Genomic DNA, 3461 nt, shown 5'->3' with positions numbered 1-3461 from the left:
TCCTAGTTTTTGGTCTTCCTGGTTTTTTTTTTTTTTTTTTCTTTCTTTCTTAGTTTTGCCTTCCTTTCAGTTCTCATTCTCTCCCCCCCCCCCCCCGTTTCTCTCTCCCTTTTCTCTCTCAATGTCGGTGTTTTCATTTTATTTTCTGTCTGCCGTTTTCCTTTACCTGTGTGTGACCAAGTCTATCCACCCTTCCCCCAAGACTGTACTGATAGGTCAGATGTATCCTGTCACAGTAGATGCGTGGTCACTCACTACTACAACTCGATTCTCCCCAAGCCACGCGACCTGGTGTTCCATGCATCAACACCGAATGTTAACATTTCACCAGTGACGGTCACGACACAGTTTGGTTCTAAATGAGAGGCAAGGCAAAGCAACCGACCTGGCGGCCGGGACCAGCCAGCACCCCCTGCGAGGGGAGGGAGGGAGGGAGGCAGTGACACACATTTCCCTGCCTATCTCGGCTTCATTGCCTGGCTGCGTGCATCCAGCGTGCTGTCCCTTTGTCCCTTGGTGCTGGCTGTCTGACTCCACCTGGTGGCAGCCGTGCTGTAGCTGTAGAGCATTCTGGAGCCGGCAAGGGCGAGCAAGTGGGTGGAGAGCCCGGGACAGGATGTGACAAAGTCCCCAAGCTGCAGGCGGGAGAGTCCCAGCCCTGCTGGGACCTTGGTGGCTCGTGTGCTGTTCGGAGATTGAGCCTGGAGGCTTGCAAGTGAGCAGGCAGGCAGCTGCGGGGGTGGGTAGGTGTCTGCTCGCTCCCGATTGTAACCGGGCTGGAGTACCGCTAGAGTGCATGGGGTCGACCAGCACACCCTTTTATCACTGCCACCGTGCACTAGGGGACTCGATCGGGGCCGTCGGCGGGGCTGCGAGGCCACGGCCACCGGCCCGACACTTGTCGCCTGCACTAGGGGACCCGGCCGGGACCGTTGGTGGGGCTTGAGGCCACGGCCGCCGGCCCAGACGCTTGTCGCCTGCACAAGGGGACCCGGTCGGGGCCGTCGGCGGGGCTGCGAGGCCACGGCCACCGGCCCGACACTTGTCACCCGCACCCTAGGGGACCTGGTCGGGGCCGTTGGCGGGGCTGCGAGGCCACGGCCACCGGCCCGACACTTGTCGCCTGCACTAGGGGACCCGGCTGGGGCCGTTGGCGGGGCTGAGGCCCTGGGCCGCCGGCCCGACACTTGTCACCCGCACCCTAGGGGGACCTGGTCGGGGCCGTTGGCGGGGCTGCGAGGCCACGGCCACCGGCCCGACACTTGTCGCCTGCACTAGGGGACCCGGCCGGGGCCGTTGGCGGGGCTGAGGCCCTGGGCCGCCGGCCCGACACTTGTCACCCGCACCCTAGGGGGACCTGGTCGGGGCCGTTGGTGGGGCTGTAGAGTTGTTTGCTTTTCTCTAACTCCTGGGGTCGACCAGGTGGCCACAGGAGCATGCCCTGTGGGCGATGGCTGTGTTTTTGGGGACTTGTGACCCGGGCCCCCATCTGAGGGGCGGCTGTGTCCCATAGGTTGTCCCTGTTGTCCCCTGGAAGGGCATTTCTACACCTGCAGTTGTCATTTTGGATCTGCAGGTAGGTGCTGACACGCTGTCTCCTGGTGACTGTCACCGGAAGAGCTGGGCCCCTGGGTTCGCGTCTGGGGCGGTAGGGGGGAGCGCGATGGGCTGCCGGCGGCCTGGCGCTGGACTGCGTTCCCCCTGCCCATCCGGTGCCGAGCTCCCTGCCTGGGTTCGTGCGGGAGCTTGGTGTGCGATCCTGGTTTAGCCCTGCGACGGTGCCACCATCTCCGGCTTAGAATTTGCCCCGAGAGCGGCAGAGGTGAGGCTGGGCGCTGGGTCCTATACCCGTGTCCGTCTTCTGCCGCAGGTGGCCCGCTGCGTAGTGGTGGCTGACAGAACCCCCTCAGAACTGAGTCTCAGTGGTCGTCGGCCTTATGCCGCGTGTGCGTGTCAGGCGTTCCTCCGCTGGGGTTGGCCACCGCTGCTGAAGAGGCAAGGGGCTGGCGAGGCTGCCGACGGACCCCCCCCTGGCAGCTGTCCTCGCTGGGCGTGACCCCCTGTGCCTCGCGTGATGTCATAATCCTAGACCGAGACTTGACCGATGTGGTGATGTGGCGCTCTCCTGGGCCGGGCCTAAGCCGCTTACAGACGAGGGACGGCCATTCATGGCGAATGCTGCCGAGCTGCTCGTTCTGTCTTGCGGGCTCCTGGTTCCTCTTTCCCCTGCCTCGGCGTGGTGGGAGAGGCCAGGGGTGCGGAATCCGGCTCGATCTCCGCTCCCTCTGCCTTGTGCCGCCTGAAGGTGCTGGCGTTGGGGGTCCAGGCGGGGGTCCTCGGACGTGGCGGACACCCTTCGCCCTCTGCCGTGTCGGTGTGTCATGGTGTGTGGGCGGGCCCCGTCCCGCGGTGGTGGTGCGGGGCTTGTCTGGCAGAGTCTGACCCTGCTCAGCTCTCTGCGGTGCTCCTGGAGCGGTCCAGGTCGTTTGCCTCTCAGGCGCCTGGAACCGAGTGGTGCCGTCGCTCCTTCACTGCCCCGGTGTGCTCTCTCCCGGGTGTGCCGTCGCAGCCTCGCTGGCGTGTGCTGCTTGGTGCGTGGGAGTCCCTGGGGGGTCGAGGCGGTAAGGAAGAGGCAGCGTGGGTGCAGCGCAGGCCCGTCGCCGCCGCTGCTGCTGCCGCCTGTGGCCTTGCTTGGCCGCTGGTGTCCCCTGCGCGTCTGTGGGGGGGCAGGTGGCTTCCTTTCCTCTACCGCAGACCCCTCCGCCCGGCTTCGGGCTCGCCCCGCGGGTTGGGTGTTGCTCCCTCGAAGGGCCCTCTCGGCCTGGTGAGAGGTGCGCTCGGGGTTGGTGGGGTGCGGCCCACCTTCGGTGAGAAAAGCCTTCTCTAGCGATCCGACAGGGACGTGCCTTACGTGATGGGGTGCCGTATCCCCCGCTTGTCGCCGTTCCTTCCCTCCTGGTGTGTGTCGGTAGCCACGCTGCTGACGACGCGGATGGCTCGGGTTCGTTGTGCGTTAGGTGGCGATGGTCGCTCGTTCCCTCCGCCCTCCCCTCGGGGAGTGTGTGGGGGTTACGCGTGGGCTCTTCTGGCCCCCTTCCGCTGGGGGCCGGACGCTGCCTCTCGCACCTCTACCTCGCCGTGGCCCGTGCCTCCCCCCTCTGGGTCGGGGGAGGGTCCCGCTGGGCCGGGCCGGGTGTGTCCCGGTGCCTACTGTGGGCCTGACGGAGGGGCTCCTGTGGTCGCTCGCACGCACGCATGCGGTGCGCGTGTGTCGCCTCCGGTGTGTGGCCTTCCGCTTGCCACCTGGGGCCCTGGGGTTGTGTGTGGCTTTGTCCCGTGCTGTGCCCCTGTGGCCCTGGTGGTGGGGTGGCTCTGCTCGCTTCCCGCCCTGGGCTTGCCGTTGGCCCGCTGGCCGGTCACCGCCGGCGAGGGTGGTGCGGTGGGGCCACGGGTTTGGGCCT

Source organism: Ochotona princeps, unplaced genomic scaffold, assembly GCF_030435755.1.
Source record: "Ochotona princeps isolate mOchPri1 unplaced genomic scaffold, mOchPri1.hap1 HAP1_SCAFFOLD_141, whole genome shotgun sequence".
NCBI classification, from domain to species: domain Eukaryota; kingdom Metazoa; phylum Chordata; class Mammalia; order Lagomorpha; family Ochotonidae; genus Ochotona; species Ochotona princeps.
This window is presented reverse-complemented; position numbering follows the sequence as displayed.